Source organism: Caloenas nicobarica, chromosome 3 (genome assembly GCF_036013445.1).
Source record: "Caloenas nicobarica isolate bCalNic1 chromosome 3, bCalNic1.hap1, whole genome shotgun sequence".
NCBI lineage: Eukaryota > Metazoa > Chordata > Aves > Columbiformes > Columbidae > Caloenas > Caloenas nicobarica.
This window is the reverse complement of record NC_088247.1, coordinates 97,500,797-97,513,854: the sequence shown is the minus strand read 5'-3', so window position 1 is coordinate 97,513,854 and position 13,058 is coordinate 97,500,797. Positions and strand designations below refer to the sequence as shown.

The 13,058-nt window shown below is 39.2% G+C and overlaps 1 long non-coding RNA gene across 2 annotated transcripts; it reads left to right on the top strand.

Moving 5' to 3' along the window:
- Window positions 1–134: 134 nt before the first annotated feature.
- On the top strand, window positions 135–12,631 carry LOC135987152 (uncharacterized). Of its 2 annotated transcripts, XR_010605969.1 has the most exons (4): window positions 135–1,336; window positions 1,571–1,698; window positions 8,311–8,406; window positions 12,268–12,631. It is a non-coding gene; the product is annotated as an uncharacterized LOC135987152 (long non-coding RNA). The 2 variants fall into 2 exon arrangements; XR_010605968.1 differs by having other exon boundaries at window positions 141–1,698.
- Window positions 12,632–13,058: the final 427 nt, after the last annotated feature.

Sequence of the window (13,058 nt, the reverse complement as noted above, 5' to 3'; positions counted from 1 at the left end):
GCCGGGTGAGGCTGGGGCGCTGGAGCACGGCGTGAGGCGGGCGGGCGGTCACCTTGCGGGGTGGGGCGGGCCACGGCTGTAAAAGCCGCTGCCGGCTGCGGGGAGGCTGGCGCGGTGAGCGGCTTGTTCCGGCCGGAGGGGCCGCCCTCCCAGTCACGGCTCCTCGGAACGCTTCAAACCAGGGTCAAGTCAGGCTGAGGGCTTTGAGGGCACAGGGAGACGGTACCACAAGCGGGCAGCTTGTAGTTCCAGGTGCTGTGAAGCGTGTGCGAAGTAGTGCTGCTTTTTCTTTCCAAGTGCCTGAAATTACTTATTTTTTATTTCATTAATGTAATTCTAGTGTGTTAGCGGGTGCTCAGGTGTCACTATCCAGCTCTTATCAAAATGTCCAGGTTTTAAGAGGGGGGAAAAAAAAAAAAGGCTGAGAGTGGTTCAAGATAGAGGCTGAGTTACAATATGGGAACAGTCTTGTTACTTAATCTGGAGATGTGATAGTCTCGCTTGTTTCTATGCAAATACATTTAATGTCATCGTGGCTATACTTTAAATATGTTTTAAAAGTGATTTTAGTAAGGCCGTGGTAAATTGCTGTCTGATTTCCTGATGTGGGGACAAAGTATAAGCTCAGCTGTTAAAGTTACCATTGCTATCTGTTGTAGTCAAGTCTCATGTGCCAAACAGGACTGTCTGACAAAATCCATTCTACTTTGTCAGATCTCAGCCGTTCCTGCCAAACTTTGTCCTTGCAGCTGTCTGCCCCAAGTTGATGGGTTGATTGATACAAGAGTGCTAGCCAGAATGGTACAGCTGCTTTCTTGCAGTGATACTAAGGCAAAATGACTACTTGTGTCCCTCCTTGTGACTGCTAAGTGTCCCTAGTGCTTTAGAGTAGGATTGTGACATGATGTAGTTTGCCATGTTTGTAGGGAGCTGTTGTTTGATACTTGTCTTGAAATCAGCCCAGCATGGTCAAATCCTACACTTTTCTATGTTTTGCTTTCTTGAACATGGTGAAAAAATATCGTCAAGATTCTTGCTGCTCTGGGAATATTGTGGTCTTTAAAGAACCATTTTTGTGACAGCTTCTGGTAGCTGACCATCAACAATGGGAGAAAATAAGTTCTGACACCTGTGTGCTTGCTGTCTGCTTTCTCCAAGAGCTGGAAAGAAAGACTAGGAAGAAGGTAGAAGCAAAGATGGTTGACGACCTGCAAATGCCTCAACAATTGAAGGAAAAAAAGCTGTAATGCAGTCTCACATTTTAATGTACGCAAAAGCACTCGCATAAGAGAAAGCACTCACAAATACCAGAACCACAGGAAAATCTTCAACCAAGGTTTGCACTTGGTAGATGCAAAATCAATAGGAAAACTTGCAGGAAATTGGGCTTTGTTATTTTAGTTCTCTCAGAACGGAGCATTTCAGGGTTTTTAGCTTTATTTTCTAAGGATGTGAGGTTTGAGCATACATGCAGCATTATGACTGCATATGTCTGTCAGTTCATAACTGATAAAGCCACTGAAAATTTTAATAAGCTGTTACAGTTTTCAGGAATACTATGTTGTTACAGGTCTTGTCTTCCTTCCTGAGAGGAAGGAAGATTCCTTGTCGGTATGACTGGGAGGAGAATTGTCTTAAGAGCTTGCCCCTTTTTGCTTCAGTTATTCACGTGGCTGCTGTTAAAACTGCATTTCAGAGGTATGTTAAAAGAGTATAGATTCACGAAGTTAAACACTTAAATATTAGCAGATGTGTGTAGTGAGTTTTTTCCCTATGTGATCTTAAAGTTGGCTTGCCTTGGAATATGCCTTCTCTTGTATAGAAGTCTTTCCCCCCCTTTTTTAAAAATTTAATTTATTTTATTTTCCCCTTCCTCCATAGCTTCTCTGTCACATTCAGTATCTGGGTGCTCCTTGATTAGATGTTGTGTGCTGAAGTAGGCTGGGTGTTTTTGTGAGATTGGTCCTGAATTTGTTTCAGAAACTACATATAAAGAATCCTTTTTCTTTCTAAACATAAGCCATGGAGGGTAGCAATGTAACCAATGCATTCAGAAGGTATGTCTTGGGCCAGTCTAAAAATTTTTTTTTTTTCTTCTATGAGCCAGTTTTTCATTCTTGGAGATTATGCATTTCTTCTTAAAACTTCCCAGAGTCACAGTTTTGGAGAGAAAGGTTGTGTTTGGGTGGGATTGCTGGAGTGCGAAGTGGATTGCAACAGAGAGGGAATTAAGGAATGAAGAGGTTGCAAACAAGGAAGGTGAAGCGGTTGCTTCTTCCTTTTAATAGAGTTGCTGAAAGGATTTATTAAAAACAGAAGCTCAAAGGGAAACAGCTTTCACTATGCGTTAATTAACTGAGCTTCAAACCCACGTCACTTCTGAGGTTGCTCCATGCAGGTTTGAGGCCTCTTGCAATCGTCTTGGTTAGAGCAGGTTCTGGGAATTCATTGCTTAAAAGCAGGCTCTTAGACTGTGGACTCCTACAATTCATTATTATTTTCTTGCAGTGGGGGACAGTGATAGTATTAACTGTTGAGTGGCGAGCCTTGGGAAAGCAAAGACTGTTGATACACAACAAAATAATTTCTTAAAACACTAGATGGTTTCACATGCCTATATTACTGTAGAATCATTTAGATTGGAAAAGACTCTTAAGATCATTGAGTCCAATCATTAACCTAACACTACCAAGTCCACCACTAAACCATGTCCCTAAGAGCCTCACCTACATGTCTTTTAAACCCCTCCAGGGATGGTGACTCCACCACTTCCCTGGGCAGCCTGTTCCAGTGCCTGACAACCCTTTCTGGGAAGAAACTTTTCCTAATAACCAATCTAAATCTCCCTGGTGCAACTTGAGGCCATTTTCTCTTGTCCTGTCACTTGCTATTTGAGAGAAGAGACCAACACCCTCCATGCTACAACCTCTCTTCAAGTAGTTGTAGACAGCGATAAGGTCTCCCCTTAGCCTCCTTTTCCCCAGGATAAACAGCCCCAGTTCCCTCAACTGCTCCTCATCGGGCCATTTACCAGCTTCATCACCTCTGCACTCACTCCAGCAGCTCAATGTCTTTCTTGTATGTTCTGTCCATCTCACCTACGATGTTTCTAGCTCATGGAAAGTACCGCAGGTCACATGCGGTACTTTTATCATATGGTGACAGTTTTACACTTTCAGCCTTTCTGGAAAGAGCATTTTGACAGTTACTTAGCTTGGGAATTTCACTTTATACAATATAAAATCTGTGTCTTTTTAGAACCTTTTAGAAACAGTTCAGATTAATTCGCAATACTTCGTGGGAAAAATTATGACTGTATAATGTGTATTGTGTGAAACATAGAGAAAATGAGATGACCGTGAACCCTTTGGACAATATCCAGCCTGGAAACTTGTGCTCTAATGTAAAGATTTATAATTTCCTTTGGTATGAATGTTTAATAAAGAAAAGTGTCCTCTTTGTCTTCATAAACACATTAAGAAAAGCATGCCTGGAATCAAGGTAATTTCAGATGAGTTACGCTGCTTAGAGCCTGTTCACTCCTCTGCTGGAAAACATATAGGTGTCATCCATCAAGTACTGTGTTTCTTTTATATTAAACACAACTTCTGCCTGCTGGTTGGTAAGCGGGAGGCTTAGAGTGGACAGGGTGAGATTTATTAGTTTTTTTCAGACTGATGGTGGTTGTTCTCTTCCATGCAATGTTCTTACATTTTCCAAAGACTCCGTGTTTTAGTGGAACCAGTGGATCGTGGAAGCCATGGGTTTTCTATAGCTCTGAAAAATCAAACCATTGCTCTCAACCTGGCACTTATTAGTATTTCTGCATTCTAGTATTTATGTTTTATTAAGGCAGAAATCAGTAAAAATTTGTTCTGTAACTGGCCAGTGAAATGCAACAGTAAAACATTTGCTAACTGACTTGCTGCTGTTAATATCCTCCAACTGAGATTTGAGATTTTTTTCTTTCTTTGTTTTATTTTTGTAATGTTGTCTTCCAGTTCTAGACTTCCAGAGGTATCTGCTCTCCAAATCCGGATGGAATTGTTTTGCAATTTAGTTAGCATCATAGACTGTCTATATAAGGACAGTTGGTAACTTATTCTTGGGAATTAATGTTGCAGTTTCTTTGAGAAGTCTGAGGACGTCCGCAGTCATAAACACTTTTCTGTATTTAAATATCTGCCACCAGCTGGTCAAATCATACTCTTCCCAAACCTTTGCTAAAATGTGAGACTTAGACTGTGTTGTATGGTGTTGGTGGTTGATATGTTGAATGAAGCTGGGAATGTTAGGACTTGGCACCCTGTTAAAAATAGTATTTTGAATTGGTTTGTTGCAGGGAGGGCTTATCCAAGAACTAGTGTAATGGATTAGTACTAAAATCCATCTTGTTCAATACTTTGATCCTGACAGTTAGGAACAGTAAAGTCTACAGAGGAACTCATTTTGGGGGAGATGCAATAATCTCCATTCTGTCTTGGCAAGGAGCCTATTCTTCTAATAATTTATTGAAGTTCTGAAGTATAAAGCTTGGTATCTTTTTAAAAAATTATAATTTCTATTCCTTTAGATGTGTTATGAAAATATCTTTTCCACCTTTACATACTTGTAGATTCTTCTCTCAGTGACTTTCTATAGCAATGAGTTCCACTGACACTGTACGGTTTGGGGTTTTTTTTCCTTTTAGAAGAAAAATGAAACATTTTCTAAATATCTCCTTTTTCTTGACAGGAAGGACAGGTGTTCCTGATCAGTCCTTTCAGTCTCATTATTTCATTTCTCTAGAGTTAACCTAAATATCTGGTAAGCTGTACCATTTACAGAAAGTAAAGAAGGTTCTGTGTCCAGTTGATTATAATGACACACTGTGGGAAAAGACTGAGTTTACCTGGCTTAACCTCATGTTACATAGGCAACTCAGGACAACAGGTCATTTCAGCAATTCAGTTTACGGACATCATTTAACTACTTATGTTTTTCTATGTCTTCTTCAAAGTAAATTTTGGTAACGTTGGCATTCAGTATTGTCAGTGAAGATTCTCAGTCTATGCATGAATAGCTTGTGTACATGGCTGAAATGGCAGCGTCTCTTTACAAATACTTTGGGTTTAGGACCAGTTGTTTCCCGCGGGGGGGGAAAAAAAGAAAATAAAAGAAAAAATAAACCAGGCATTATAATTGTTTTGATAAGCTACTGTGCTTTGACTTTGTTTCTCCTGTCTTTTGCATGGTTACTACTTTTCACAGGACTGTTCAGTGAAAAGCAGATCTCACCTAACCGATGCTTAAAGCTGTTGGACTTCTATAAGAAATGCAATTTTACTTCTGCATGGCATCTGAATTTTTTGGTGCTTTGTGCAAAGCAAAACAAGTGCTTTTATGCACTTAGTGAAATGTGTGCTAAACTCATGCTTTATTCTTTCTTGTCTGGTTGTCTGTTGCTGTTGTACTTGACAAAGTGACCATTTGCTGTGAGTTAATAATGTTTATGCTCCCTTCTATTTTGTTTTCTCCTCCTTTTCCTTCTGTGAAGTAACTTTACAAAAGGAACATACTGTGCAAGATTTTCTCCTTGCAGATAATGATACCAAACACTCACTTCCTTGAGAGAAATGCCCTTTAACACATACCAGAATTTTAAAAATTGTGCTCTGGTATGTTATTATGTTGTGTGCCTAATCCTGAAAGAGATAACCTTGCCCCAAACAGCTTACTGTTTACTGAGGTTCCAGTCAGTGTATGTAACCAATGTTAGGAAAAATAAGGGAGAATAAAGGAAATGTCAGTAATATGTGAATGTGAACAAACCATGTAAAATTACTGTAACCCTGTACTGCCCATCTGTTTGAGACACGGTGTCATTGTAGGAGTATTCTCGAGGGATTTGAAAGAACCAAAGGTAGCAGTGTTAAGAACCTCATTTGAGGAAGATGATATATCTTTGCATATGGAAAAAAAGTATAAAGTCTGGTATAGTAACCAGTAGCGGCAGCTTGTTTTGCTCTCTATCTTGGACCCTGGGCTGTACTAACATTTCATGCTACAGCATACTGGCACCTCCTGCTAAATTTTGTTCTCAATAGCTTATCCTGCTTGGCTTTTTGTGATTTAAGTGTGTGCGTGACCAAAAGAAGGTTCCTCAGGTATTACAGGAGTATGTAATTTTGTTTTCCATCTCATGGTTTCTATAGAAAAGTATATACTGTTTCTTAGAAATCCTTGTGTTATGGAGCTATGCTGGATTTTGGCCGCCAGTGTGACTGGACTGTGTAGATACCAAAGCATTCTTACTATTCAGATATCAGATCTTTTCCTACTGTAGCTATTGATTGACTGATTGGACGATCCACAGTATGGTTATGCAGTTCAGGAAGGATAAGCAAGAGGTTTCACTTTGAGAATATCTGTAGGAGGGAGTTGGCAAGCAATAAAAATATAATTGTTAATTAATTTTTCTGAAATATGTAAGATTTATTATCGTACATAGAAATTGTTACCATGATACCATTTCCCTGAATTTTTTATAGGAGTAAAAATTGTTCTCTTAAGTCTGTTTTGTTAAAAAACCCACAACCAACCAAACAAAAAAACCAACCCAACAACAAGCCAATCAATATGGCTGTGTCTGGCTCTTCAGGTTTTATCATATAACGCTTTCAGAAAACATGATTCTCTTGTCCTGTCTGCTGCAGATAAAATTACAGAGATGTAAAACTGAAATCCACAATCTTGCATTTGAGGATATGGATGAATACATAAAGGGTCAGTCTACACTAGGAAAATTCTCCATGGGAAGATTCAGCAGCTCAGAGCATTTCTGCCAGTGTGTTTGTTAAACCAAGAAGAAAACCGAAAACTCATGCTTTTGTAACTTTAGGGTGAAAATGGTGGATACCACTAGGATCTTGCTATATCATTGGTTTCCACAATAGTTTTTAGAAAAATACTGATTTAAATTCACTCTCAGCTGATGTATTTAATACTCTTACGCTGGAGGGGAGGCTTTTACTTGCTCATATCTAATTCACTGTTTTTCATCTACATTACATCCCTTTTAATGAAGGTGGCTTTTATCCTTGGTTCAAGGGTCTACATAATTAAAACTTCAAATATGTTGTAGCCTGGGAGCCTGTTGTCCCTTCATGTTGGACATCTAGTGTTCTGAAAAACCAAAGAGATGATCTAAGTTTCAGAGTTGCACTCTCAGCCCGCTGCCAGAGATCCACTCCCTATGGATACTGCAGAACTGCTAAAGGCATCTTTGATAGATGATGCTTCTGCTGATGTTTCGTGTATAAATGTTTACTTCTGACAAGTATGTGTCCCAGCTCATCTCCTCATTCCCTGACTTCACCTTCCTGTGTGCCGTACGCTGTATTTTGGTTAGGTAGCTGGAGATAGGTTTGGATATTACGGTGCATCTTTTTTTAAAGTGTGTCCTGATATTTCAGTGTACTGTGTAACTTTACACAGAAGCTTTTGTATCAATTAACTGGTAGCAATCTTTGCTTCAAAATAATCAATGGAAGTACAAAAAGGAATCCTGTTCTACTTGTTTAAACACTTTGAATTTCATAGAGCATCTATATTTATAAATGAACATCTGTAAAATGTGAGCTGCTTGTGAATGTTGTACCTGGCAGTGCCCGAGCTGAATATATTGTAAAAAAAATTAACCGAAATTAGAGAAGGTGTGAAGAAACCACAGCAGGTATCCCAAGTGTTTACAAAAATCAATAGCCCATCAGGCTTTAGGGTCATGTGATATTAGTCACTAGGACTCTGATATAAGTCCAGTGCCAATAAAGGCCCTGGAAAAAATGCTATTAAGGTGTGATCAAACTTTAAAAAAAATTAGGAATTTTTCTCAGTGCAACTGCAGAAGATAACAGTAAGAGGTTAGAATGAAAAAAATGGTAATCACTATATATAAATTTTTAAAAAATGCAGTACTAAGCTATTTACAAAGTGGTTTGTGGTTTTTTCCTTCCTTCCTCCCTTCCTTCCTCCCTTCCTTCCGCCCTTCCTTCCTCCCTTCCTTCCTCCCTTCCTTCCTCCCTTCCTTCCTCCCTTCCTTCCTCCCTAGATTTATGTTCCTGAGTTGTTTTGCTAATTCTGCTTATCCCTCCCACTGTCAAAGAATGCAACAAAGTTCTGTCAACACAGAAAGCAAATACTAGGAGTAATCCAGCCTGTTGACAGGAAGATCAGTAAGTGGCAAATACATGGTGAAATGTTAGGCTCAGTACAACTTTGAAATGAAGTGAGAAATTTTTTTTTTCCTTTTTTCTTTCTTCCCTGTTGTAGGGCTTTTTTTTGGAGGGAGGGCTGGTTTCTGCCTGCTGACAAACCTTCTAAAACTGAAATCTTACAAGCAGCAGATACCATCAGAAAAGTTATGAGGTAAGAGATCAACTTTATAAAATATATAACTCCAAAACAGGAATTCTGAGGACATGTAAGGCAAAAGCTTTGAAATGCAAGCCGTGTGCAAGAAACTTATTCACTTTGTTGAGTACAGTTTTATACTGCGTACCTTTTGAGGTGTGTTTCTTGGAGAGGCTACTGTAAAAGAGGCACCAGCAGTGTCTTTACCACTGTTAACCGCAGAGGTAGGATGCTCCTGTCCAGAGAACAATGAGGTTTTTAAGATTGTTCTGCTTTTTAAATTAAACTACAGAGTTCAGGGTATATATTATAATTTGAGGAGTCTGACTCCATGTTATTTTGGAATTCTTCTTTGTATTATTACATTCTTGGAAATTGCTGTATAGTAGAATCCGAAGTTTGTTCAGAAAGCTAATCACATGGTTTAGATCAACAATAGTGGCTAAAAGGGGATGTTTTAGGGACAAAGTAAGAAAAAAAGAGATGGAAGACCTGCTAGCTAGCAGCAGCATATTCCTAACTAGGAGTTATTTTTCTGAATTTGGGCCTAAAATAGCTACTTTTTGTTTTTATTCTGTGTACAGCATATTATGAACATGTAGGATTAAAGGTAGATTTTTTATATTGTTAAGTCAGGGACTATGGACCACAGTTGAGAGATAAAAATGCAGTCAGTAACTTAGCATAGTAATACAGCCCGTAGTGCTCCTTGCTACTTAACATAAAACTGTCACCTGGAACTCTGGGTTCCTCGGCTTAATGTGCACAGGGCGTGCAAATAAAATATTTATTACAATTACTTAGTGGGGTCCCCTGCATTCTATTATAATTCAAGCAAGCTGCACTTGAGTTGCTTTGTTTTGCCTTGTTCTAGATTGACACAGACACAGGAAAAACAAAGCCAAACAAAGTACACAATTACAAAAAAAACCAGACCTGGAACCAAAGAAACTGTGGTTAATGTCTTTTCCTCCTCTGGGTAATAACACTTCAGTGGGTCACTGCCTCTGTTCTGAGACTGGGAGAGACCATGGGCAGGGCAGGGTTGGGAAGAGGCATCTGCAGTGAGGGGAACGGTGATAGTAGCTGATGTCCTAATTGGCGTGTGTGTGGGGTTTTTTGTATTAAGTTGTGTGGTGGTGTTTTTTGTTAGTTTCCCGAATTTGGAAGGACAGCATGCCACCTCCTGTTGAAATAAATGGAGATGGACATGCTGTTCAAATGGAGAAAATTTTTCTATGCCCTTTTGAGCTGTTCTAAGAAGGAACAGTTCTCCCCTGTTAGCCCACACTCCAAATGTTAGATGTATAAATAAAAGACTGGCTGTGTACTCATCAGTTTTATTTTGAGATTTTTTTCTTCTGTTCAGAACATAGGACTTTTAAAGTTATTTTTCCATATTTGTTACCCATAGAAAGTATAGAGAAAATTTAGTAATTCCAAATCTGGAAAAGTGTCCATATTTATTTTTTGACAAATATGTTATGGCTATTTGGGAATACTAACATTCCTCAATTCTTAGGTCTACAGTCTGATGTGCAACTGGATATTTCTTTGGGTTAAAAGGTTCATTTCATGTCAGACTGCAGAAACAATTGGACCTTTAGGAACCTCAGGCTGAACTTTGCCAATGTCTGTGGCATTTTGGTTAAAATGAGTTGTAGAAATGAATTGAACAGTTTCAGTAAGATATTTTCCCAAATTCTTTCCTTTTGATAGACGTACATGCACTTGTTAACCTATGGACTCATTTTAGTTTTAAGATCTGATTTTTGTTTCCCATTGCTTTTTCTATAAGATAACAAATAATGTTAATCACAAGCAACTAGGTATTCATGTATGTGTGTACTTAAATGGAGACCTTAGCCTGCAAACTTTTGGGGTTAAGAATTTGTAGAATAATAACTGCTTTATTGATTTTAATGTAAAAAAATAATAAAATTATAGTTGTTTTTCATCTTAGTTTCAATTCAGAATTTCCTTTTTTTTAAATTTAGTGTCTGTATGGCAGAGTAACTTGTGCATTACCTTCTGTAATTAGTTATCCTATCAATTAATGTATTTTATTTTGACAGTTTAGCAAAAGCCACATGGTAGTATGAAAATGGAACTCAATTTAAAGATCAAACGCTCTTTTTATTTCCGGGGTTGGTGGCAGCGTGTTATAACTTTGCGTTGTTATAACTCTGCGTTGTTATAACTCTGTTATTTGACTGTTTATTTTTTACAAAGAGCAAAAGGTAGTGTGCAAAATAGGGTAGAAATCAAAAAGATCTTGAATAAAACCAATGCTTTTCAATACGTGTATGAGAGTTCCCTAACCACTGTGTTTCTTTACTGATTGGATGCTGTGAAAGTGAAACGACAAGTCCCAAAAGAACCGTCAGAGTGTAACTGCAAAAGTCTTGTGCAACTTTGGAAGTACGAGGTTTTTCAGACTGAAAGGCAGTGAGAGCAGCCAGGGAAGCATTATAGCAACTTTTAATGCATTTGAAAACTTGCAGAAAGGTGAGTGATTTTTGTGTCTGCAGAAGAATGAGTTTTTGTAGCTTTAAAGACCAGATGACTTAGCTGTATTTTGGGAAGAACTTTCTTGTGAGATCTGTTAGGTGTTGGAACAGATAACCTAGAGACACTATATGGCTGACTAAGGGGAAGTTTTTAAAGGAAGTTACAGGAGTATCTCTCAGGAATGAACCTTGTGATGAGACAAAAGAAAGGAGCTCTGTCCTGTTCCAGCATTTTTATTTCATAGATACCATGAGATTTAGTGACATTCCCACAAATCAGTGTCCAGAATTAATGTTTTTATTGATGACAGAGTTTTCAACATGTTTCTGTGTATCAGCACTGGAAGTCACAGTCATGTTAGTAAATGGGTTGGCACAAATACTGGCTGCTGCCAAAAAGGGAGGTTTTTCAGCTGCCTTTCCTCATTCACCACCAGTGCTGGGTTTCTTTTCAGGCTGGTTTTCAATTCAAGTGGGGTGACAAATACACACAGCTTAGATGAAAGCCAATCTGTCCTTTTTGCTGCAGCAGCTGCTCAAAGTGACTGTGGAACAGTAGCTTAAGGCTCTGCAGCCACAGGACAGTCACTTACTGGGGTACTACAAGTGCTGACCTGAGGCCTTTTTTAGGAAAAAACAACAGGCTGAAAGAGCAGCCTAATGAACTACAGCTGCACGTCCTCTATAGCGAACTGTGATCTTTTATATTAGCCTTAAGTGGAAGTGTTAGGTATTAATTTCTCTCCAGTGGGTTTTAGCAAACAAGCAAATTAAGCAATTCCAGTTTTCAACTTTTCCACGAAAGTGATAGCTGGAGAGAGGTAACCATCTAATAATGAAGTCAGGGTACGTGTGTTGCTTTAAGTGGGACTTCGCTTCCAGCTTTCTATCATTTGCAACATTTACCAGTAATGGCAAGAAAATGCATATAGGATTGAAAATAATCACGGTGAAACATTAACACAGTGTCCTTCTGCATTAGTGGTGAAAAATTCATATCTCCAGCAGGAATCATATTTTGCAGTGAGGAGAAAGTCTACACGAGGTAGAAGATAAAGGAGAAATCATGGATTTGCTGTAACGTGTTCATCTGCAATGTTATAAGGTAGATGTAAACCCCAACATAGCCAAAATGGTACCTTTGCCATGGAACTTGTGGGACTGAGCATGATGCTCTGAAAAATTAGATAGCCAGAGGTAGGTAACTGGAGACTGCACCACACATTGCAACACTAACTGCAGCCAGCCCACACTTCATGGAGTTCCAGAAAAAATATGGCTTTTCTTCCTTGTGCTGTGTCTCCTTGCTCCCACTTCTGCATACTTGCTGATTCAGTGTAAAGTTTTTTTTTTTTTTCCTTTACAGGCCTCAAAGTTTCTGTAATGTATGCCAGCTGCCAGATATCCCCAAGACGCAGATATTCCTGCAGAGCCTGGCAGGAGCTGAGATAGCGTGCACTTACCCAGCTCTCTGGCACAATGACTTGGAGGAGAAACAACACAGTCTTCTGGATCCCAGTTTTTCAAAACCTCACTCTTGGTTGTTAACAGTTGTGTAAATTCAATGTCAAAGGTTACAGTTATAACTTTTCTGTGGAAATTGCCACGGAGTTTAAGACCTCTTCAGGTTTGGCCTGTGCTGCCGAAGCTAACAGGACTGAGAAACGCGGGTCTTCGTATGTACAGTTGTTGGGGATAGATTTACATGTAGAAAGACGCAAATAAATGTTTCCATGGGATTTTTCAAAATCCAACAACGTTTCAGGGAGAATTTGTATCTTTTTTGCAACTTCAGGTGCTTGATTTTTCTCACCTAGGCTGTCTCTCTTTGGCAGTGCATCCAGGGATGACCACTATACAGTTCATGACCAGTTTAAAAGCGGCTTCTGTGGCACAGCTCCCTCACATGCCTGGCTGCCATGCTAACACTTAAAAAGCCTGAGTGACATGGACCATTGTCTTTGCCATGCTTTGTTTGCTCTTATTGTGAGAAACAGCTTTTCCCCATGTGTGATCATGTGGAAACATACTTGTGTCTTCAACGTGCCCTGAGCTGCGGAGCCCGAAGGTGCTGCGCTACACAGGGCGTTACAGCAAGTCAGTGCCAATGCCAGCAAGAAAAGGCACCTTTTGAATTGAAATCTGAGTATTTTCCAT